The 25,830-nt window shown below is 30.6% G+C and overlaps 1 protein-coding gene across 3 annotated transcripts in view; it reads right to left on the reverse strand.

Moving 5' to 3' along the window:
* LOC119609714 (spectrin alpha chain, non-erythrocytic 1) overlaps positions 1-25,830 on the reverse strand; it is a 112,486-nt gene that overhangs the window by 85,276 nt on the left and 1,380 nt on the right. For 2 of the 3 annotated variants that reach the window (XM_037964596.1, XM_037964597.1), the window contains exon 2: positions 17,294-17,841. The gene's annotated coding sequence lies outside the window, so the exon portion shown is untranslated. Of the gene's footprint in view, positions 1-17,293; positions 17,842-23,693; positions 24,020-25,830 lie in introns of those variants that run through there. The other variant, XM_037964598.1, reaches the window with a different exon arrangement.

The following is a 25,830-nucleotide window of genomic DNA, read 5'->3' on the forward strand; positions in this document are numbered from 1 at the left end:
GATTCCTCTCTCTCAACCTCTTCACCAACAAAGCTCTTTAAAACCGGCTTAAAAAATTAAAAATAAAAAGTTTGCAAAAAAAATTCGAACTTGTTTTGATGAATTTGGTTTTGAAGTTTGAGAAAAAAGAAACAAAAAAATTAATCACAATTGCAAGGCGATTAGTAGTTGACGTTTAAACTACAACAAACAACAAGACTTGAAAATGAAACTAACGGCCTAAATTAAACAAAAAATTAACAAACTTTGTGGCTGATATAAACACACGCCGAAGTATCTATGAAATAAACAACAGAATAAATAAAAGAAAAACATTTGTGAAACAAACAAATCATACAAAAAACTAAATCAAAACCAAATATAGAAACTGGAAATGTAAACATTCCACGCTCAAGAGTAAAACAACAACAAAAATGGAGGGAAAATGGTGTTAAACATTTAAATATGCAGCCAACAATAAGTTCTTTTTATAGAAAACCAGATCTTTAAGATACAACTCGTAATACCAGCCAAGAAAGAGAGATACATAGATACCTATACCAAGTAGCTAAATATTAAAAAAAAATAATATGTCTATGAATGTGAACTTTTTAAAAATTAACAACCAACAACAACTAGCTTAAAATGACGTTAGATTTTTTTTTATTATAATAATATACTATATATTTTTGTTTGCCGTTTTGTGGTAATAGACAACACGAATTTCAAAAGCAAAGCAAACTATAAAAACTGGGTAACACTTAGAGCTAAATAGAAGAAAAAAAAAACTGTATTTATAGAAACTAAACTTCAGCCACCAGAACATTAACCAGAGAGCTTTGACTGCCCTCAGGTCTTAGTTAACACCACTTTAAAGACCATGTAACGAAAACCGTCTAGAAGACAACAAAAGCAAACATGACTCGAAATTCATTAACTTGTTTTCTAAGTGACCGATCGACCGACAGCAAGCACCCAGTTATGTTGTTGCTATCATTGGGAATATATTTGTATAAAAAATTATGTTAAAAGAATTCTGTACTTTATATTAATTATGCAAACGTTTTTTCAAAAAGACGACTACAGTCGATTCTATAGGACCATAGTCAATTCCAGGTGACTATATAGTCAAATTTAGATGACTATAGTCGTTTCTAGATGACTATAGCTGACACTAAAGAAATATAGTCTATTCCTGATGACTATAGTCAAATTTAGATGACTATAGTCATTTCTAGATGATTATAGTTAACACTAAATTACTATAGTCGACTTAAAAGTTTTTTAAGACGACTACAGTCGATTCTATACGAACATAGTCTATTCCTGATGACTACAGTCGAATTTAGATGACTATAGTCGTTTCCAGACGACTAAGATGATGTACTATATACGACCATAGTCGGTTCTAGATGACGACAGATGTCTCTAGATGACTACAGTCAAGGCTATAGTAGCCTCTAGATGATAACTATAGTTAAATCTAGATGGCTATAGGTAATTCAAATAGGCTAAAGTCGATTCTAAATGTCTATAGTCTAGTCTATAGTTTAGTCTATAGTCTAGTCTATAGTCTAGTCTATAGTCTAGTCTATAGTCTAGTCTAGTCTATAGTCTAGTCTATAGTATAGTCTAGTCTATAGTCTAGTCTATAGTCCAGTCTATAGTCTAGTCTATAGTCTAGTCTATAGTCCAGTCTATAGTCTAGTCTATAGTCCAGTCTATAGTCTATAGTTTAGTCTATAGTCTAGTCTAGTCTAGTTTAGTCTATAGTCTTGTCTATAGTCTAGTCTATAGTCTAGTCTATAGTCTAGTCTATAGTCTAGTCTATAGTCTAGTCTATAGTCTAGTCTATAGTCTAGTCTATAGTCTAGTCTATAGTCTAGTCTATAGTCTAGTCTATAGTCTAGTCTATAGTCTAGTCTATAGTCTAGTCTATAGTCTAGTCTATAGTCTAGTCTATAGTCTAGTCTATAGTCTAGTCTATAGTCTAGTCTATAGTCTAGTCTATAGTCTAGTCTATAGTCTAGTCTATAGTCTAGTCTATAGTCTAGTCTATAGTCTAGTCTATAGTCTAGTCTATAGTCTAGTCTATAGTCTAGTCTATAGTCTAGTCTATAGTCCAGTCTATAGTCTAGTCTATAGTCTGTCTATAGTCTAGTCTATAGTCTAGTCTATAGTCTAGTCTATAGTCTAGTCTATAGTCTAGTCTATAGTCTAGTCTATAGTCTAGTCTATAGTCTAGTCTATAGTCTAGTCTATAGTCTAGTCTATAGTCTAGTCTATAGTCTAGTCTATAGTCTAGTCTATAGTCTAGTCTATAGTCTAGTCTATAGTCTAGTCTATAGTCTAGTCTATAGTCTAGTCTATAGTCTAGTCTATAGTTCTAGTCTATAGTCTAGTTTTAGTGCTAGTCTATAGATCTCGTCTAGTCTAGTCTATCGTCTAGTCTATAGTCTAGTTCTTAGAGTAGTTATAGTTCCTAGTATGTCTAGTCTAATAGTTCTAGTCTATAGTCTGTCTATAGTCTAGTCTATAGTCTAGTCTATAGTCTAGTCTATAGCTAGTCATAGTCTAGTCTATAGTCTATGTCTATAGTCTTTCTATAGTATAGTCTATAGTTCTAGTCTATAGTCTAGGTCTATAGTCTAGTCTATAGTCTAGGTCTATCTTCTAGTCTATAGTTAGTCTATAGTCTTAGTCTATAGTCTAGTCTAGTCTAGTCTATAGTCTAGTCTATAGTCTAGTCTATAGTCTAGTCTATAGTCTAGTCTATAGTCTAGTCTATAGTCTAGTCTATAGTCTAGTCTATAGTCTAGTCTATAGTCTAGTCTATAGTCTAGTCTATAGTCTAGTCTATAGTCTAGTCTATAGTCTAGTCTATAGTCTAGTCTATAGTCTAGTCTATAGTCTAGTCTATAGTCTAGTCTATAGTCTAGTCTATAGTCTAGTCTATAGTCTAGTCTATAGTCTAATATCTTAGTCTAGTCTATAGTCTAGTCTATAGTCTAGTCTATCTAGTCTATAGTCTAGTCTATAGTCTAGTCTATAGTCTAGTCTATAGTCTAGTCTATAGTCTAGTCTATAGTCTAGTCTATAGTCTAGTCTATAGTCTAGTCTATAGTCTAGTCTATAGTCTAGTCTATAGTCTAGTCTATAGTCTAGTCTATAGTCTAGTCTATAGTCTAGTCTATAGTCTAGTCTATAGTCTAGTCTATAGTCTAGTCTATAGTCTAGTCTATAGTCTAGTCTATAGTCTAGTCTATAGTCTAGTCTATAGTCTAGTCTATAGTCTAGTCTATAGTCTAGTCCATAGTCTAGTCCATAGTCTAGTCTATAGTCTAGTCTATAGTCTAGTCTATAGTCCAGTCTATAGTCTATTCTATAGTCTAGTCTATAGTCCAGTCTATAGTCTATTCTATAGTCTAGTCTACAGTCTAGTCTATAGTCTAGTCTATAGTCTAGTCTATAGTCTAGTCTATAGTCTAGTCTATAGTCTAGTCTATAGTCTAGTCAATAGTCTACTCTATAGTCTAGTCTATAGTCTATAGTCTAGTCTAGTCTAGTCTAGTCTAGTCTAGTCTAGTCTAGTCGAGTCTAGTCTATAGTCTAGTCTATAGTTAATCTATAGTCTTGTCTATATTCTTGTCTATAGTCTTGTCTATAGTCTGGTCTATAGTCTAGTCTATAGTGTAGTCTATAGTCTAGTCTATAGTCTGGTCTATAGTCTAGTCTATAGTCTAGTCTATAGTCTAGTCTATAGTCCAGTCTATAGTCTAGTCTATAGTCTAGTCTATAGTCTAGTCTATAGTCTAGTCTATAGTCTAGTCTATAGTCTGGTCTATAGTTTAGTCTGTAGTCTAGTCTGTAGTCTATAGTCTAGTCTATAGTCTAGTCTAGTCTATAGTTTAGTCTATAGTCTAGTCTATAGTCTAGTCTATAGTCTAGTCCTAGTCTAGTCTAGTCTAGTCTATAGTCTAGTCTAGTCTTTAGTCTATAGTCTAGTCTACAGTTTAGTCTATAGTCTAGTCTAGTCAGTCTATAGTCTAGTCTATAGTCTAGTCTATAGTCTAGTCTATAGTCTAGTCTATAGTCTAGTATATAGTCTAGTCTATAGTCTAGTCTATATTTTAGTCTAAGTCTAGATTAGTCTAGTCTCTATAGTCTAGTCTATAGTCTAGTCTATAGTCTAGTCTATAGTCTAGTCTATAGTCTAGTCTATAGTCTAGTCTATAGTCTAGTCTATAGTCTAGTCTATAGGTCTAGTCTATAGTCTAGTCTATAGTCTAGTCTATAGTCTAGTCTATAGTCTAGTCTATAGTCTAGTCTATAGTCTAGTCTATAGTCTAGTCTATAGTCTAGTCTATAGTCTAGTCTATAGTCTAGTCTATAGTCTAGTCTATAGTCTAGTCTATAGTCTAGTCTATAGTCTAGTCTATAGTCTAGTCTATAGTCTAGTCTATAGTCTAGTCTATAGTCTAGTCTATAGTCTAGTCTATAGTCTAGTCTATAGTCTAGTCTATAGTCTAGTCTATAGTCTAGTCTATAGTCTAGTCTATAGTCTAGTCTATAGTCTAGTCTATAGTCTAGCTATATTAGTCTAGTCTATTCTTAGTCTAGTCTATAGTCTAGTCTATAGTCTAGTCTATAGTCTAGTCTATAGTCTAGTCTATAGTCTAGTCTATAGTCTAGTCTAGTCTATAGTCTAGTCTATAGTCTAGTCTATAGTCTAGTCTATAGTCTAGTCTATAGTCTAGTCTATAGTCTAGTCTATAGTCTAGTCTATAGTCTAGTCTATAGTCTAGTCTATAGTCTAGTCTATAGTCTAGTCTATAGTCTAGTCTATAGTCTAGTCTATAGTCTAGTCTATAGTCTAGTCTATAGTCTAGTCTATAGTCTAGTCTATAGTCTAGTCTATAGTCTAGTCTATAGTCTAGTCTATAGTCTAGTCTATAGTCTAGTCTATAGTCTAGTCTATAGTCTAGTCTATAGTCTAGTCTATAGTTTAGTCTATAGTAGTCTATAGTCTAGTCTATAGTCTAGTCTATAGTCTAGTCTATAGTCTAGTCTATAGTCTAGTCTATAGTCTAGTCTATAGTCTAGTCTATAGTCTAGTCTATAGTCTAGTCTATAGTCTAGTCTATAGTCTAGTCTATAGTCTAGTCTATAGTCTAGCCTATAGTCTAGTCTATAGTCTAGTCTATAGTCTAGTCTATAGTCTAGTCTATAGTCTAGTCTATAGTCTAGTCTATAGTCTAGTCTATAGTCTAGTCTATAGTCTAGTCTATAGTCTAGTCTATAGTCTAGTCTATAGTCTAATCTATAGTCTAGTCTATAGTCTAGTCTAGTCTATAGTCTAGTCTATAGTCTAGTCTATAGTCTAGTCTATAGTCTAGTCTATAGTCTAGTCTATAGTCAAGTCTACAGTCTAGTCTATAGTCTAGTCTATAGTCTAGTCCATAGTCTAGTCTATAGTCTAGTCTATAGTCTAGTCTATAGTCCAGTCTATAGTCTAGTCTATAGTCTAGTCTATAGTCTAGTCTATAGTCTAGTCTATAGTCTAGTCTATAGTCTAGTCTATAGTCTAGTCTATAGTCTAGTCTATAGTCTAGTCTATAGTCTGGTCTATAGTCTAGTCAATAGTCTACTCTATAGTCTACTCTATAGTCTAGTCTATAGTCTAGTCTAGTCTAGTCTAGTCTAGTCTATAGTCTAGTCTATAGTTTAATCTATAGTCTTGTCTATAGTCTTATCTATAGTCTGGTCTATAGTCTAGTCTATAGTGTAGTCTATAGTCTAGTCTATAGTCTAGTCTATAGTCTAGTCTATAGTCTAGTCTATAGTCTAGTCTATAGTCTAGTCTATAGTCTAGTCTATAGTCTAGTCTATAGTTTAGTCTGTAGTCTAGTCTGTAGTCTAGTCTATAGTCTAGTCTATAGTCTAGTCTAGTCTAGTCTAGTCTATAGTCTAGTCTATAGTTTAATCTATAGTCTTGTCTATAGTCTTATCTATAGTCTGGTCTATAGTCTAGTCTATAGTGTAGTCTATAGTCTAGTCTATAGTCTAGTCTATAGTCTAGTCTATAGTCTAGTCTATAGTCTAGTCTATAGTTTAGTCTGTAGTCTAGTCTGTAGTCTAGTCTATAGTCTAGTCTATAGTCTAGTCTAGTCTAGTCTATAGTCTAGTCTATAGTTTAATCTATAGTCTTGTCTATAGTCTTATCTATAGTCTGGTCTATAGTCTAGTCTATAGTCTAGTCTATAGTCTAGTCTATAGTCTAGTCTATAGTCTAGTCTATAGTCTAGTCTATAGTCTAGTCTATAGTCTAGTCTATAGTCTAGTCTATAGTCTAGTCTATAGTTTAGTCTGTAGTCTAGTCTGTAGTCTAGTCTATAGTCTAGTCTATAGTCTAGTCTAGTCCATAGTATAGTCTAGTCTAGTCTTTAGTCTAGTCTATAGTTTAGTCTATAGTATTGTCTATAGTCTGGTCTATAGTCTAGTTTATAGTCTAGTCTAGTATATAGTCTAGTATATAGTCTGGTCTATAGTGTAGTCTATAGTCTGGTCTATAGTCTAGTCTATAGTATAGTCTATAGTTTAGTCTGTAGTCTAGTCTGTAGTCTAGTCTATAGTCTAGTCTATAGTCTAGTCAATAGTGTAGTCTATTCAAAATGACTACAGTTTACTTAATATAACTATAGTCAACTTCAACAATATAACTAACTTCAACTTCATGACTATTCAATTGAAATCGATTCTAGTTGATTCTAAGCGACTCCTATGTAAATGTAAACAACTCTATTTAACAAAAAAAAAAAAAACTTTTCTTTTTCATGTATTTGTTTTTGTTTTTTTTTCGAATTGAAAATTTTCCATTTCAAATAATTAAACTTTCACTAAAGTATTTAAAGTTTCTTAGCTGCTACAGTTCTTAAGCCAACTAAATCTATCTAAACAACAAAAATTCAACCTGTTTTCTACCAAAAAACAACAAATATATAAAAGAGTTATAGATTTTTAAACGTTTTTGGGTAGAAAAACAAAACGCAAGCAGCAACAACAACAGCAATATTAAATCCCATTAAGAATTAAATGGAAAAAGAATTAGGGTCAATGAAAATTTTGTTTTAAAACAACAACAAACAAAAAAAAACAAACAGAAGCCCACCATAACAACTATAAAAGAAACAACTGCAACATATATAAAAAAACCTGCAGCAAAAGGTGGCAACAGCAGCAGCAACATAAAAACAAAAACAACCAACTCAGCAACTTGTTGCATAATCAGCTTGTAAAAGAAACCCGAATAAAACATTAAACAAAAAAAAATTGTGAAAACCCTTTTTTGTTATAGTTTACGAAATCCCCTCATAAAAAATACTTGATTCAGCAATCAGAGAGTTTTAAATAGATTTAAATGGTCATTAAAATTTACAAAATACGAAAAAAAAGTCGCCATTGTTCTTGTTTAGTTTAATGATAATGTTTTTAATAATATTTTTTTTTTCTTAAATTTTATTACTATTTAGTTATGATTACTATTTGAACAAGTGTAAGTTTTAAAAAGAAGAAAAAAATGTAAATAAATAAAAAATAATCATAATAATAGATCATAAAATAAAAAGAAGATTACACCATTTACAAGAGAGAGAGAGACATCTCAAATAGACTGCATTAGTCGTTAGTAGTTGAATCTAGTTGATAGATGTGGACTCTAGTCGAAAATAGACAACTGTAATTCATAATAGTCGATTCTTGTTAATGTCTAGATGACTGTAGTCGCATTTAGAAGACTATAGTCGAATTTAGAAGACTATAGTCAAATCTAGGAGGCTATAGTTGAATATAAAAGACTATAGTCAATTACGGATAACTATAGTCGAATCTTAATGACTATAGTCAAATCTTTATGGCTATAGTCGGCTCTACAATGTAGAGTCTACATGATTATAATACGAATCGAATCTTGATGACTATAGTCGAATCTTAATGACTATAGTCGAATATTTATGACTATAGTCGGCTCGACATGATTATAAGCGGATATAGTTTACAAACATAGATGATGACTATGATCGAATCCAGATGACTATATTCTATTCTAGATGACTGTAGTCGAATTAAGATAATTATATTCGATTCTAGTTAATAATAGTCGACTATCTAGACTACTATAGTCGACACTTTATAACTATAGTCGCATTTAAATGATTATAGTCAACTCTATATGCTATAGTCGACTCTAGATGACTTCAGTTAACTCTAGATGTATATAGACTATTCCAAAGGATTATAGTCGATTAGAGATGATTATAGTCGAACCTAGTTAACTACGGTCGACTTTAGATGGTTATAGTTGCATCGATAGTTGCATAGTCGATTCTAGACAACTACTGAAGACGATTCTAAATTTCCATATACGACTTTCTATGTCTTAATACGATTCTAGATTACTATAGTAGAATCAGGATAGATGACTAGAGTCGACTCTAGATCAATATAATCTTATCCAGATGAATATAGTCTATTCTAGATATCTATAGTCGTCTCCAGATGAATATAGTCTATTCTAGATATCTATAGTCGTCTCCAGATGACTAAAGTCGACTCTAGATGATAATAGTCAATTACAAATGATTATGATTATAGTCTTATCTAGATGACTATGGACCATCCTTGATAGTTAAATACTCTATATATCTACAGTCGACTCTAGGCAACTATAGATTATTATATATGACATATATGACACCAAATTACTACAGTTGGTTCACGAGATTACTATAATCGATTCTTTTCAATTGTAGTCACTTTTAATCATTTTTTAGTCGACTATTTCAGTAGTTGTCTTCTCTAGTCGAAAATAGTTAGCTGAAGACGACAATACTCGATTTTAGTCGTAGGAATGTAGGTGTTAGTCAGCCACTAGTCTATAGTTATTATCACAAGTTGATATTTGTCGACTTCAGTCGGTAGTCGTTATCTCTTTTTGCCAGTAGTCCACTTAAGTCAACCACCACCGGCCAACTCTAGTCGTCAGTAGTTTACTCTATTAGTTGTAGTTTACTCTAGTCACATTGTTGAACAGAAGTCGACTTTAGTTCTAGTCGATCAAATCTAGTCGGTCGAATCTAGTAGTCAACACTAGTCAAACTTTTGTCGGCAATAGTCAACTCTAATCCACAGTAGTCAACTCTAGCCGATAGTAGTTGACTCTACACGACAGCTAATCAACAGAATTATATTAGAAGTCTGTTTAATCGATTAGAATTCTGTTCAGCCGATAGTTCAGTCAATAGTAATCGTCTCTACACGACAGCTAATCAACTATAGTCAATAGTAGTCAAATCATGTCGATATACAGTCAACCGTAGTTGGTAGTAGTTAGCTCTATTTGACAGTAGTCGACTCTAGTCAACAGTAGTTGTTTCTAGTTGAAAATAGTCATCTCTAGTCTACATTATTCTACTCTAGTTAATATTAGTCGACTCTAGTAATGGTTCAATAATAATTGACTCTAATCTATAGTATTTCATTCTAAAATAAATATGAAAATATTTTAAAGATCTTCGTTATAAACATTTACTAAACCAAATGGAAACAGTGTTTATAAAACCTTATCTCTTGATCTAGTCAAAAGTCATAAAATTTTTATTCATCAACAGTATATGAGTAATAAAAATTTGGCATAGATTTTGTAAACTGTAGTTAAACTGGGGAAGGATGTCATAAAATAAAACATAAAGTAAAAATATAAATATTTGTCTAAATCATGGTACCTAACCTCTAATCTAGAGAAATTTTTCAAAATCAGACAATTTATTAGAAAGTTTAAAATTTTAAACCTTAAATCTAGAAAACAAAATCTTAAAGCAAGTAAGTAATGAGATTATTTTGATTCCAAAAGGATTTAAATCGCGATAATATCAAGCTGATTCGTTCTTGATTCAAGTAAAACCGTACTTAATATACTATTAATACCGATCTGGATATAAAGTTGCCAAAACTTTTAAAATTCCTTTCAATAATTACTGTTTCTAAACTAAAATACATTTCCTGCAGCAGCCCTTCTCCTCTAAAATATCGGAAAATCATTTATATTCCTTAAAGGTTTAAAGATCAACTATTAACGCATATTAAGTTAATGGATTTAAAGACTTTTTTCCTGACACACAAACAGACAAAGAGTTATAAAATTATAATAAAAAACGAAATAAAATGTAAAAAGTTTACAAAATACTTGTTTTTTTAGAAAATAAAAAAAATATAAAAATTCTGTAAAAAACACCTAATAATTGCATTGGATCATAAAGAGGACACAGGTGTGTGTTAAATTTTACAATAACAACTGCAAGCATTAAACATTTAACGGTTGTCTGAACTATACAGTGCTGGGCAGATGGGTTAAATTCGCAGATGTAATCAAACATTTTTAAAATATGTTTGTACTACTTTATGTAATTTGGCTTATAAAATGTTTTTTTATTTAGAGTTCTTTTTAATATGTTGTAGACCTATTGATTTATAGCTTTCAAAAATTTTATTTAAATTTAAACATTATTGTTTGGCTGTCATCATTGACATCTGCTTTTTTCGAATAAACTTAAAGTTTCTTAAGTTTCTTAAAATTTTTTTAAATAAACAAATATTAGTTGCTTGCAGTCAGTTGTATGTACATGTGGTGCATGTTTAATATAATTAATTTTTTTCTTTCAATTTTTATTTGCTTTTGAGCAACATAAAACCTTAAATAAACTCCTACACATAATGATTTCTTTTTTTTTTTGTATTTCAGCAAGCTGCTTGAAAAGTGTAAGGCTTTTTAAAAGAACTAATAAAATGTTTCATATTTCCAGCATAAGAGGAAATATTTAAACAGCCAAGCATTACCAGGGTAAGAAAAAAATCAATATAAAAACTCAATTTAATAGTACTACATACAACTTTTATAACAAGTCTGGTCTACACATCAGTCTATAGTCTGGACTATAAATCAATCTATAGTCTGGACCATAGATCAATCTATAGTCTGGACTACAGATCAGTCTATAGTCTGGACTATAGATCAGCCTATAGTCTGGACTATAGTTCGGTCTATTGTCTGGACTATAGTTCGGTCTATTGTCTGGACTATAGATCAGTCTATAATCCGGACTATAGATAAGTTTATAGTCTGGACTATAGGAAGTCTATAGTCTGGACTATAGATCAGTCTATAGTCTGGACTATAGATCAGTCTATAGTCTGGACTATAGATCAGTCTATAGTCTGGACTATAGATCAGTCTATAGTCTGGACTATAGATCAGTCTATAGTCTGGACTATAGATCAGTCTATAGTCTGGACTATAGATCAGTCTATAGTCTGGACTATAGATCAGTCTATAGTCTGGACTATAGATCAGTCTATAGTCTGGACTATAGATCAGTCTATAGTCTGGACTATAGATCAGTCTATAGTCTGGACTATAGATCAGTCTATAGTCTGGACTATAGATCAGTCTATAATCTGGACTATAGATCAGTCTATAGTCTGGACTATAGATCAGTCTATAGTCTGTACTGTAGACTGTAGATTGGACTATAGATTAATCTATAGTCTGGACTATAGATTAATCTATAGTCTGTACTATAGATTAATCTATAGTCTGGACTATAGATCAATCTATAGTTGACACTATAGATCAATCTATAGTCTGGACTATAGATCAATCTATAGTATGGACTATAGATCAGTCTATATACTGGACTATAGAGCAGTCTATAGTTTGGACTATAGATCAGTCTATAGTTTGGACTATAGATCAGTCTATAGTTTGGACTATCGATCAGTCTATAATCTGGACTATAGATCAGTGTATAGTCTGGACTATAGTTCAGTCTACAGTCTGGACTATTGATCAGTTTATAGTCTGCACTATAGATCAGTTTATAGTCTGAACTATAGATCAGTTTATAGTCTGGACTATAGATCAGTTTATAGTCAGGACTATAGATCAGAATATAGTCTGGACTATAGATCAGAATATAGTCTGGACTATAGATCAGAATATAGTTTAGACTATAGACCAATCTATAGTCTGGACTATAGACCAATCTATAGTCTGGATTATAGACCAATCTATAGTCTGGACTATAGACCAATCTATAGTCTGTACTATAGACCAATCTATAGTCTGGACTATAGACCAATCTATAGTCTGGACTATAGACCAATCTATAGTCTGGACTATAGACCAATCTATAGTCTGGACTATAGATCAGTTTGTAGTCCGAACTATAGATGAGTCTATATAGATAGACTATAGATTAGTTTATAGTCTGGACTATAAATCAGTTTATAGTCTGGACAATAGATCAGTCTATATTCTGGACTTTAGATCAGTCTATAGTCTGGGCTGTAGATCAGTTTATAGTCCGTACTGTAGATCAGTTTATAGTCAGTCTGAAGTATATAGTCTGGACTATAGATGTGTCTATATAGATGGACTCTAGATTAGTTTATAGTTCGGACTATAGATCAGTCTGTAGTTTGAACTATAGATCAGTTCATATTGTGAACTATATTTCTAGCCTATTGATACAGTCGAATGACAGTGATGCCACTTGAGATCAAAATTAATCGAAAACAGTTTTCTGATCCTTTTGATTCTTAAGGCATCCAAAAAATTTTTCTAAAGTTCGCCAAAAAAAAATCATTAAAAATTTAATAAAACTTGTAAATGAATTAATTACACCTGTAGCAATTAAACAATAGCCCCCCCCAAAAAAAAAAACATTAATATAATTAATTGTTAAACCACGTCTCTGACCACAGGTGGTGTTGGCGAAGGTGGTAGTGGTGTTGTTGTTCAACTGCATGACCATCGTATGTTGTTTGTTACTTGTTTTTTTATTATAATTTCTTATTTTGGTCATTTTCTTTTACAACATTTTATTTGGTGATCATGAACAGCTACAAGTGCACGATCCATCAGACGATCGATCGATTAAGCTGCCAAGATCTGTCCGTCCATACGTGCGTCTGTCTGTCCTTCTTCATTAATATATTGGGGTATAAGTAGTTTTTTTTTATATAGAGAGCCATCACTACATTTAACACTTTGTGTCAAGTGAAAGGCGCGGCTTTAAGCTTTTTATGGAGCGTGAATTGTTTTTTTAAAATTCCCTAAATTGTAGTGTATTTTAGTTTCTTTCTTTCTTCTTTTTTATTTCTTATAAATTTCATTTAAGTTATTTTCTATTTTTGATTGATGATATTTTGAATAAAATTTTTTGTATTTTCTTTTTTGTTTATAGCTTCGTCTGTACGGCTATAATAAGAAATTATAAAAAAAAAAAACGAAAAGAAATAAAATTATTTTAAACATTCAATGCAGCATTACTACTTACTACTGCTCAACTGCATTAAAAAAATTATAAATAAATAAAAAAAATGTACATAAATATTTATGTACTTTTTTAAAAATGAAAGAGAAATAAGTAAAAGTATATCATGCAGATGAAATTATAATAAATTTTGTAAATTTTACATGTTCTACAAATTTTTTGTACAAAACGAACATTTGGGGGAAAAGTTTGGCACAGACATGGAAAAATAACACGCTTAGGTTTATAGTGATACTTCATATACTTGACAAACTCAGAATATGCAGAGTTTAGCATAGATTTTTCAATTGAAGATCATAGAAATTAGAAGCGCTCGATCAATTGCTATAAATTTTGTTTCTAAATTTTAAAGAAATTTTCTATCTATTTGATATTTTAACAAAATTTTTTAACTATGTTTTTGTTGTTAAAACTGTTGCCGCTGGTGCATGGCCAATTTTTTTGTGCTGCAGCACACCCAGTCCATCCATCCAATTCCATGTAATAAAAGAAGTTTTACAAGGTTAATAAAAAAAATAGTGGAATTTTGAAATGGCTCTTGAAACTCTGAACAATAAACAAAATACACAAAAAAACAACAACGAAACAAATTAAATTAAAGCTCTTAATGTTGAAATCATCATTATTTATTTTTATTTACACTGAAAATCAACATGATGATCATGATTATGATCATCATAATGATGATATTGTATGTTATTGAGACTTTTCTTTCAACAAGCTAAAGTGAAACATAAATATACAAACGTACAACTACAACAATGTAAATTTTAAAGCAATCCAAAGTATTAAATTAAATTTAACCCGCCATTATTAACCGGAGCGCAAAAAAAATAGTATGTGTTTACAAAAAAAACTACTAAAACAATAACAGCGAAAAGAAAACTTTTGCAAATTAAAACAAAAGATCACAACAAGGCCAAGAATGCAAGCAACATCGAGTAACAACAACAAAAACAAACAGCATCCCTGAGTCGTCTATAAATAATAATAAACAATTTTTTTCTGCCGCCTTAAAAATGTCTTCCTACATTACTATCCGCCGACTGGTTAAATGTTTATCTGGCGGTGTGTGTGTTTGTTCGATAAGCAGGATTATATTAAGTTGGTGGAATGATTGGCTGCCTGGTAAACTACTTCTCCTCTTATTTTTGAAACTCGAAACATCAAGAGTCCAGACATTAGCGAAATCTAGGGTACAGACTATAGAGAAGTCTATAGTTGAGGCTTTAGATAAGACTATAGTTAAGACTATGGTAAAGTCTATGGTCCAGACTATAGTCCAAACTATGGAGAAGTATATAGTCTAGACTATTGAGAAGTCTATAGTCCAGACTATAGAGGAGTCTATAGTCCAAACTATAGAAAAGTCTATAGTCCAAACTTTAGAAAAGTCTATAGTCCAGACTATAGTCTAAACTATAGAGAAGTCTATAGTCCGGACTATAGAGATGTCTACAGTTGAGACTTTTGATAAGTCTATAGTTAAGACTATGGTAAAGTCTATGGTCCAGACAATACAGAAGACTATAGTCCAAACTATGGAGAAGTATATAGTCCAGACTATTAAGAAGTCTATAGTCCAGACTATAGACTATATAGACTATAGCCCAAATCATAAGAGAAGTATATAGTCTAGACTACTGAGAAGTCTATCGCCCAGACTATAGAGAAGTCTATAGTCCAGACTATAGAGAAATCTATAGTCCAGATTAAAGAAAAGTCTATAGTCTAGACTATAGAGAAGTCTATAGTCCATACTATGGAGAAGTCTATAGTCCAGACTATGGAGAAGTCTATAGTCCAGATTATAAAGATTTCTATTGTCCAGACTATAGAAAAGTCTATAGTCTAGGCAAAAGAGAAGTCTATAGTCCAAACTATAAGAGAAGTATATAGTCTAGACTATAGAGAAGTCCAGACTATAGAGAAGTCTATAGTCCAGACTATAGAGAAATCTAAAGTCCAGACTATAGGGAAGTCTATAGTCCAGACTATAGAGAAGTCTATAGCCCAGACTATAGAGAAGTCTATAGCCCAGACTATAGAGAAGTCTATATCCAAACTATAGAGAAGTCTATAGTCCAGACAATAGAGAAGTCTATAGTCCAAACTATAGAGAAATCTATACTCCAAACTATAGTGATATCTATAGTCCAGACTATAGAGAAGTCTATTGTCTAGACAATAGAGAAGTCTATAGTACAAACTATAGAGAAGTCTATACTCCAAACTATAGTGATATCTACAGTCCAGACTATAGTGATATCTATAGTCCAGACTATAGTGATATCTATAGTTCAGACTATAGAGAAGTCTATAGCCCAGACTATAGAGAAGTCTATAGCCCAGACTATAGAAAAGTCTATATCCAAACTATAGAGAAGTCTATAGTCCAGACAATAGAGAAGTCTATAGTCCAAACTATAGAGAAGTCTATAGTCCAGACAATAGAGAAGTCTATAGTCCAAACTATAGAGAAGTCTATAGTCCAGACAATAGAGAAGTCTATAGTCCAAACTATAAAGAAGTCTATACTCCAAACTATAGTGATATCTATAGTCCAGACTATAGAGAAGTCTATTGTCTAGACAATAGAGAAGTCTATAGTACAAACTATAGAGAAGTCTATACTCCAAACTATAGTGATATCTACAGTCCAGACTATAGTGATATCTATAGTCCAGACTATAGTGATATCTATAGTCCAGACTATAGAGAAGTCTATAGCCCAGACTATAAAGAAGTCTATAGCCCAGACTATAGAGAAGTCTATATCCAAACTATAGAGAAGTCTATAGTCCAGACAATAGAGAAGTCTATAGTCCAAACTATAGAGAAGTCTATACTCCAAACTATAGTGATATCTATAGTCCAGACTATAGAGAAGTCTATTGTCTAGACAATAGAGAAGTCTATAGTACAAACTATAGAGAAGTCTATACTCCAAACTATAGTGATATCTACAGTCCAGACTATAGTGATATCTATAGTCCAGACTATAGTGATATCTATAGTTCAGACTATAGAGAAGTCTATAGCCCAGACAATAGAGAAGTCTATATCCAAACTATAGAGAAGTCTATAGTCCAGACAATAGAGAAGTCTATAGTCCAAACTATAGAGAAGTCTATACTCCAAACTATAGTGATATCTATAGTCCAGACTATAGAGAAGTCTATAGTCCTGACTATAGAGAATTCTATTGTCTAGAATTCTATAGTCCAAACTATAGAAAGTCCAAACTATAGTGATATCTATAGTCCAGACTATAGTGATATCTATAGTTCAGACTTTAGAGTAGTCTATAGTCCAGACTATAGTTATGTCTATAGTCCAAACTATAGAGAAGTCTATACTCCAAACTATAGTGATATCTATAGTCCAGACTATAGAGAAGTCTATAATCCAGACTATAGCGATGTCTATAGTTCAGATTATAGAGAAGTCTATTATAGTTCAGGTCATAGAGAAATCTATAGTTCAGGCTATAGAAGTCTATAGTCCAGATTTTAGAGAAGTCCAGACTATGTGATACTTATTTACGAGACTATAAAGATATCTATAGTCCAGACTGTAAAGAAGTCTATAGCCCAGACTATAGAGAAGTCTATAGTTCAGATTATAGAGAAGTAAATAATCGAGACTAAAGTTTTAGAATGATATGACAGAAATTTTCGGTATCTGATACCAATTTAAGAAAATCTAAAAATCACCTACCTATTGCATCCATAAATTGTATAAACTTTGACATTACCCTTTAAAATCTATTCTTTCTAATTTATATCAAGTTATTCCCCTTTTGCCACCCTTAAAGAAAAAAGCGCAGCTGTGCCTTAAAAGTTTAGAATTTTTAAATTTCTTTCAATTTCTAAACAATAAGCCTGGGAAATTTTTCTTAAAAAACTAAAATTTTTCCAACTTACCTTTAACAGCTTCGTAGTATCCCAAATCCAGCGTGAATGATTTTTATTTAACCACCAAAACGAAAAAATAATGATGAAGAAGGAAACTCTAAATACGCCTTCCTAGTTGTCTCTCCTAAAATGTGCTCTTTTTTCTTGCTGGCAGGACGATACAAAATTTCTTTATAATGAAATTTTGTGAGCTGATCTAGTGAAACTAGTTTTGCTCTTGCGATCTTTTTTTCACTTACAACAACTTGTAAATCAAAAATTGTTTAAAAAAAAACTTAGTTTTTTTTGTAATTTCCTTTTTGATGTTTGTTGTTGTTGTGGGTTTTTTAAGGTAGGTAGAAAAAACGTTGACGTTTCAAGTTAAACTTTTGTTGTAACCGTTTTCTCTCTTTCTCTGCTCTGCTTTTTTTGGGGGTTTCTTCTCCTTTAGTAAAAAAGTTCAAAATAAAAATTTTGCTTAAATTTTTTGTTTGAACTTTTGTTAGTATGGTGTGGTTGTTTTTTTTTGGTATTTCTAAAATTCCAGGTGATCTTTATAGGGTGTTTAGAAGGAAGAGCTGTTAAACCGGAAAGAAAAAAAGGAAGAAAGAGAATTGTGAGTAAATGCGTAGAAGATCAACATTAAATCAAGGTAAGTTTATAAGTAGTTGTAGTTTTTGTTTCTTAAAGTTTTGGTTATTTTTTGACAAAATTTAGTTGTTTTAAGAATTTTTGTAGTAAAACTTGTTGTAATTATTAACAGTCTGGTTTTTAATTTTTTTTTAAATAACTTAAATTTTTTTAAAACAATTTAATGAACCAACAGTTTCAATTACAAAAAAATATATGAAAAACTGTTTATGTTTTGCACTATGGGTTGAACAGTGCTACCTTCGTTAAGAAATTTAGGTTATAATCTTATCTATATCCATAGACTAGTCCATAATCTATTCAATAGACTAGTCTATAGACTAATACTCAGACTAGTCAATAGATTAGTCCATAGACCAGTCAATATACTAGTCCTTATACTAGTCCATAGACTATTCTATAGACTAGTCAATACACTAGCCCATAGACTAGTCAATAGACTAGTCAATTGACTAGTCAATAGACTAGTCAATAGACTAATCAATAGCCTAGTCAATAGGCTAGTCCATAGACTTAGCAATAGACTAGTCCATAGACTTGGCAATAGACTAGTCCATAGACTTGTCAATAGACTAGTCCATAGACTTGTCAATGGACTACTCTATATAGACTAATTCATAGACTAGTCAATGTCCTAGTCAATAGACTTGTCCATAGACTTGTCAATAGACTAGTCCATAGACTTTTCAATAGACTAATGCATAGACTAGTCAATAGAGTAGTTTATAGACTAGTCAGTAGACTAGTCAATAGAGTAGTTCATAGACTAGCCAATAAACTAGTCCATAGACTAGTCAATATATTAGTACATATACTAGTCCATAGACTAGTCAATATATTAGTATGTAGACTAGTAAATAGACTGGTCAATATACTAGTCCATTACTAGTAAATAGACTAGTCAATATACTAGTCCATATAGACTAGTCAATAGACTAGCCAATAGACTAGTCATAGACTAGTCAATAGACTAGCCAATAGACTAGTCATAGACTAGTCAATATACTAGTCAATAGACTAGTAAATAGACTTGTCAATAGACTAATCCATAGACTAGTTAATAGCCTAGTCTATAGATTAGTCAATACAAAAGTCCATAGACTCAATAAATTAGTCCATCGACTAGTCCATAGTCTATTCAATAAACTAGTACATAGACTACTCCATAGACTAGTACATAGACTACGCCATAGACTAGTCAATAGACTAGTACATAGACTTCTCCATAGACTAGTCAATAGACTAGTACACCGACTAGTCCATGTACTAGACTACTCAATAGAGTAGTTTATAGACTAGTCTATAGACCAATCCTTAGATAGACTAGTACATAGACTAGTCCATAGACTAGTCAACAGAGTAGTTCATAGACTAGTCTATAGAGTAGTTCATAGACTAATCAATGTACTAGTCAATAGACTAGTCCATAGACTTGTCAATAGACTAGTCCATAGACTTGTCAATAGACTACTCTATAGACTAGTTAATAGCCTAGTCTATAGATTAGTCAATAGAAAAGTCCATAGACTCAATAAACTATTCAATAGACTAGTCCATCGACTAGTCCATAGTCTATTCAATAGACTAGTCTATAGACAAGTCCATAGACTAGTCTATAGACAAGTCCATAGACTAGTCAATAGACTAGTCCATAGACTAGTCAATAGACTAGTCCATAGACTAGTCAATAGACTAGTCCATAGACTAGTACATATACTAGCCTATAGACTAGTACATAGAATAGTCAATAGCCTAGTCCATAGACTAGTCAATAGCCTAGTCCATAGACTAGTCCATAGGCTAGTCCATAGACTAGTCAATAGACTAGTAAATATACTAGTCAATAGACTAGTCCATGGTCAATAGATTAGTCCATAGACTAGTACATATACTAGTCTATAGACTAGTACATAGAATAGTCAATAGCCTAGTCCATAGACTAGTCAATAGCCTAGTCATTAGCCTAGTCCATAGACTAATCCAGATATTAAGTTATTGACTAGTCCTTAGACGAGTTCATACGCTGATCCATAGACTAGACCATAGCCTTGATATTAGCTTAGTTCAATAGAAGAAAATGCCGAAAAGATATTGAATACTTTTAATCCAAAGTTAGTATCATTTCAAAATTTCATTTTTCACACCTGTAACCCACAGATCCCCTGAGTTATAACGTTAAAAAGACCTAAATAAAGAGAGTCTCATTAGCCAACATTTATTCATTCACACATTCTGGCCTGCATGCACACACAGAGAGAGAGAGAGAGAATGCTACGGATCTTGTTTAAAACTTCAAAAAAATGTTGCAAGAAGTTGTTTGTAACCCAAAAAAAAAAACACAAATTTGTGACTTTGTTGACCTTAATTTACAAACAAGGTACAAATCAATATTGTAACCAAGAACTTAAAAAACTTGTTTATATTTTATGAACAAATTTTTTAGTTTGTTTTTGTAAAAGTTTTTCTATAGAATACGAAAGACACGATCACTTAGCAAATGTTTGTTTTATTTTTTGGTTAATTGTTTCTAAATTTAAATGTTTGTTTTTTTAAGAAAAAAAAAGAAAACTTTGTTTTCGAAAGAAAAGTTTATTACAGTTTTACTTTCACATTAATTGTTTTAGTAGCGGAGACACTAGAGGAGAGTCTTCAGTTACAGTCCCACATCAATTAATGTGAATTGTTTTGAATTTTGTCAAGATTTTGTGTGTGTGTGTGTAAGATTGGATTTTATGTTTTATGAAAATTTATGTGACTTTTTTTATTGAAAATCAAAGATAGTTTTGTAAAAATTGTTAAAGTTTTTTTCTATGATTGAGTTCTATTGATTTAATATTAATATTTTTATAGGTTTTTTATTAAACTATTACAAAATAAAAGTTTGGTAATAAAATTTTGTAAAAAAATTCACTTCAATTAAGAATATTTGGGAAACTTAATTTAAGATCTTTTTCAAAATGTTTTGATTTTGAAATTTTAAGAATTTTTTTTTATTAATTATTGATTTAAATGATTTATTGTGGTTTATGATTTTTTGATTATTTATTAGAAAAAAAATTCTGCTTATTAACAACCTAATTTTTTTTATAAATTCATTAATTTTAATCAATTTAACCTCAAGGAATATTCACGAATATTTTTTTATTTTGCTGTTAAGGTATTTTAAGTTTTAATTTAGCAAATATTTGTTGAGCTAAAAGTGATTTTTAATTAATAGCTTAATTAAATATTTGTTAAATAAACAATTTCTTATAAAACAAAATATTTTAATTTTTTAAGATGATAAAACTATTTTTGTAATATTTCCAGAACTTTTATTTAAACAAATTTTTCATATAAAAAATGTATTTTAAAATAACGGTTATATATAAAATAAGCTTTCTAATGAGATATATAAATCAAAAATCGGTTAAAATTAAGTCATTTTTATAGGAGAGTAAAAAAACTTTCATCTTTTCTTAAAAAGTTTCAAATTTTAGAACATTTTCTTTAACAATTTTCAAAAACTTAAGAAGTTTTTTATGGGATCTAATAAAAAATATGCAAGAGTTTATAACCTAAAAAGAACTTTACTTAAAAAAGGTTAAAAACTCTAAGGTTTTCGGGGAAAATTGTAATTTTGACCCATAATTTATTATTATAATTTATTTTATATGACATTATTTGATAATATTTTTCAATTTTAAAGAAAAAAATGTCAAGGAAAGCTTCCGGTAGGTTAATATTTAGTGTACTAGTCTGTTAGACGGGAGGTCATGGGTTCGATTCCCACCTGAGGCTCTAGTTAATAAGCTCTCAACAGGCACGATAGAGGCATATGTGTATTTTTTCGGTTTTAATGTAACACACATCCTCCTTTCATATTAACTAACCAAGGAAGATTTTACCGCAAACGATAGAAACATTAACCCTTTAAATTCCCTTTAAATTCAAAGGTCAAAGGTCAACATTATTGTTTATTTTTAATTTTTGCATTAAATTCCAACAGAATTGAATAAAAGAGTTTAGTTATTGTTTTAAAGGGCCATAAGAAATCTAAACTGAACATTTTGTTAACCCTCGATAATCTTAAATCTTTCAATATTGGGGTCAAAGGTCAAACTTTATGAAAATTTATAATTTTTATTATTAAAATGCCATATAAATTAATAAGCCAAATATTAATACTCTTACCTTAAAGGTCATATAAACTTAACTTTTACTACAATAGAGAAATCTTAACCTTACAAATTCCTAGAGGTCAAAGTTCATTATATTAAAATATTTGCAATTTTTGTTAAAATGCAACCGCATTAAGTTAAAAAAATTAAGAAGTCTTGTATTAAGAATAATATCTACAATAACACAATTTTACTCTAAAAGATAAAACTTTCAAACCGGGGTCAAAGGTCAACATTTTAATTTATATGTAATTTTTGATTAAATTTCAAAAGAATTGAATAAAAAGAAGTTTAGTTGGTATTACCACAAGACATATGAAATATAAACTGAACATTTTGTTGCCCCTATATAATATTACAGCTTTCAATACCTGGGTCAAAGGTCAACCTTTATAAAAATTTATAATTTTTTAATTAAAATACAAAATAAATTAATTAATAAGCAAAATATTGTTACTTTCGCCTTAAAAATTATATAAACTTAAGCTCTAACTGCAATAACAAAATCCTAACCTTTCAAATTCCTAGAGGTCAAAGTTCATTATATTAGAATATTTGCAATTTTTGTTAAAATGTAACGGCATTAAGTTAAAAAAACATTAAGAAGTTTTGTATTAAGAATAATATCTACAATAGCACAATTCCACTCTAAAAGATAAAATATTCAGACTTTCAAAACCGGGGTCAAAGGTCAACATTTTTGTTTATTTTAAATTTCGGCATTAAATTTCAAAATAATTGAATAAAAAAAGTTTAGTTAGTATTACCACAGGCCATATGAAATATAAACTGGATATTTTAATACCAGGGTCAAAGGTCAACCTTTTTGAATATTTATAATTTCTTATTAAAATGCCATATAAATTAATTAATAACCAAATTATTATTACTCTCGCCTTAAAAATTATATAAACTTTAACTTTTACTCCAATCGCGAAATCTTAACCTTTTCATTACCGTAGGGTCAAAGTTCAATATGTTAAATTATCAATTATTTCAAACAGATAGTGTTCGTATGGGTTTTAAGAAATGGAACTTATTTTGACCTTCTGCATATAAAAGGGATAATTTCCGTAACGTTTCAACAAAATCCATTTTAACCTTTTTAACAAAAATTCTCAATTATTTAAAATATGAACTTTGACCCTACAAAATAAAGGCTTAAATTCGATTATAAAGAAATCTAGATAAGAAATTTATTTTTATTCGATTTGTAATATTCTGAAATTCTCGAAATATTTTAAAAAAAAGTCTCTTAGTTTTTTAGATTTTGTTTAAGAAAAAAAAAATCAATTTAATATTAAAAATATATTAAATTTTAATAACAATATTTTTCAATATTTGATTTTTTTTAAATAAAATCGATTTCGAAAACTTTTTGATAAAAATTTTAAAAAGTTGTCTTTCCTATTTTATTAACATTTCCTGAAGAAGTTTAAAAAAACATTCAATATTTTCAAAACATAATTCTAATTAACGATTTTTCCAAAATTTTAAATTATTTTCAAATATTGTTGACAAAAAAAAAAAACTATTATTTAATTTTAAAATTTTTTTATAATTTTTTAGCGTTTTGACAATTTTTCCAAAATTTTTTTTAACTTTAATTTTAAAACTACCTTTTCATTATTTTAAGTTTTTTTTTTTAATTCAAGCGTTTTCTTTTTTCATAAAATCATTCAAAAAATTCACTTTTTATTTCGTTTTTTTTTTTTCAATATTTTTCAATTATTCGAATTTCTCTTTACTTGGCATAAATTTTGTAATTGATTTTTTCTTGTTTTTTTTTTAATTTTTTTCAGATTTTATTTAAAACGCGTTTTATTTGCTTTTCGTTTCTCTTGTCCGTATTTCCATTAAAATCTTTTCGAATAGAGAAGAAAACAAGATTTGGTTGTAGCACCGAGTGCTGTTTATGGTTAACTGATTTGTTGTGATTGTCAGTCAGTCAGACTTTTGCCACGATTTGAATTCAATTCCTCAACACTACTACAACAACTAACACACATACTCATGCGCTCACTTTTAAACATCAATATTATTTTTTTGATTTTCTTGTTTGTTTTAACTTTATGGATTTTTTTCTGCGTTTTGAAAATATTGTCGATTTTTTTTTGCGGTCTTCTCTCTCTTAGTTACTCTCCCTCTTGGGGGCTTCGAAAAGAAGCAACATCATTTAGTTGTTCTTCAAAGTGAAGTGAAAGAGTTGGTATTGGGGGCTGCCAGATGTTGTTGTTTCAAAAAATTGGTAGGTTTTTTGGCATATGACTATAGACTAGATTATAGACGAGACTATCGACTAGATTATAGACTAGACTATAGACTAGACTATAGACTAGACTATAGACTAGTCTATAGACTAGACTATAGACTAGACTATAGACTAGATTATAGACTAGACTATAGACTAGACTATAGACTAGACTATAGACTAGACTATAGACTAGACTATAGACTAGACTATAGACTAGACTATAGACTAGACTATAGACTAGACTATAGACTAGACTATAGACTAGACTATAGACTAGACTATAGACTAGACTATAGACTAGACTATAGACTAGACTATAGACTAGACTATAGACTAGACTATAGACTAGACTATAGACTAGACTATAGACTAGACTATAGACTAGACTATAGACTAGACTATAGACTAGACCTATAGACTAGACTAGACTATAGACTAGACTTATAGACTAGACTATAGACTAGACTATAGACTAGACTATAGACTAGACTATAGGACTCGACTATAGACTAGACTAGACTAGACTAGACTTAGACTAGACTAGGACTATAGGAACTAGACTATAGACTAGACTATGACTAGACTATAGACTAGACTATAGACTAGACTATAGACTAGGACTATAGACTAGACTAGACTATAGGACTATAGACTAGCTATAGACTAGACTATAGACTAGACTAGACTATAGACTAGACTATAGACTAGACTATAGACTAGACTATAGACTAGACTATAGACTAGACTATAGACTAGACTATAGACTAGGACTATAGACTAGACTATAGACTAGACTATAGACTAGACTATAGACTCGACTATAGACTAGACTCTAGACTAGACTATGACTAGACTATAGACTAGACTATAGACTAGACTAGACTATAGACTAGACTATAGACTAGACTATAGACTAGACTATAGACTAGACTATAGACTAGACTATAGACTAGACTATAGACTAGACTATAGACTAGACTATAGACTAGACTATAGACTAGACTATAGACTAGACTATAGACTAGACTATAGACTAGACTATAGACTAGACTATACTAGACTATAGACTAGACTATAGACTAGACTATAGACTTGACTATAGACTAGACTATAGACTAGACTATAGACTAGACTATAGACTAGACTATAGACTAGACTATAGACTAGACTATAGACTAGACTATAGACTAGACTATATACTAGACTATAGACTAGACTATAGACTAGACTATAGACTAGACTATAGACTAGACTATAGACTAGACTATAGACTAGACTATAGACTAGACTATAGACTAGACTATAGACTAGACTATAGACTAGACTATAGACTAGACTATAGACTAGACTATAGACTAGACTATAGACTAGACTATAGACTAGACTATAGACTAGACTATAGACTAGACTATAGACTAGACTATAGACTAGACTATAGACTAGACTATAGACTAGACTATACACTAGACTATAGACTAGACTATAGACTAGACTATAGACTA

Source organism: Lucilia sericata, unplaced genomic scaffold (genome assembly GCF_015586225.1).
Source record: "Lucilia sericata isolate MDLA Ls3-8-SP2 unplaced genomic scaffold, ASM1558622v1 Contig001043F_arrow, whole genome shotgun sequence".
In the NCBI taxonomy this organism is placed as follows: domain Eukaryota; kingdom Metazoa; phylum Arthropoda; class Insecta; order Diptera; family Calliphoridae; genus Lucilia; species Lucilia sericata.